The sequence below is a fragment of the Choristoneura fumiferana genome, chromosome 15, assembly GCF_025370935.1.
Source record: "Choristoneura fumiferana chromosome 15, NRCan_CFum_1, whole genome shotgun sequence".
In the NCBI taxonomy this organism is placed as follows: domain Eukaryota; kingdom Metazoa; phylum Arthropoda; class Insecta; order Lepidoptera; family Tortricidae; genus Choristoneura; species Choristoneura fumiferana.
Genome location: NC_133486.1, coordinates 12893423 through 12893778, shown reverse-complemented (window position 1 = coordinate 12893778; position 356 = coordinate 12893423).

Here is a 356-nt window from a genome sequence, read left to right as displayed (position 1 = left end):
TGAAAATGATATTGAGCTCACAAGATGGCCATAATAATGCGACGCATAACATGTGCAGCAGACGGAAATAAGTTTCAAAACCACTCTATAAAAAAAAAGTGTGACTGAAGACCATACGCATACCTTACGCGCAGCTTTATGAATGTGAGATTTGAATGGGGCATAATTTAAATGGCTTTATGAAGCGATCACCTGTATGCGTCTTAGTAAGGGACTCTGGAGCTGGCCTGTTCAATACCAATGAGGTGTTTTAAAATTAATGTACAATATTTCAACAGCATTATCAGCAGAATTTTTGATTCAAAATGTCGTCACACCTTTGACACAGTGTGCTTACAATATTGTTCAATCTATGT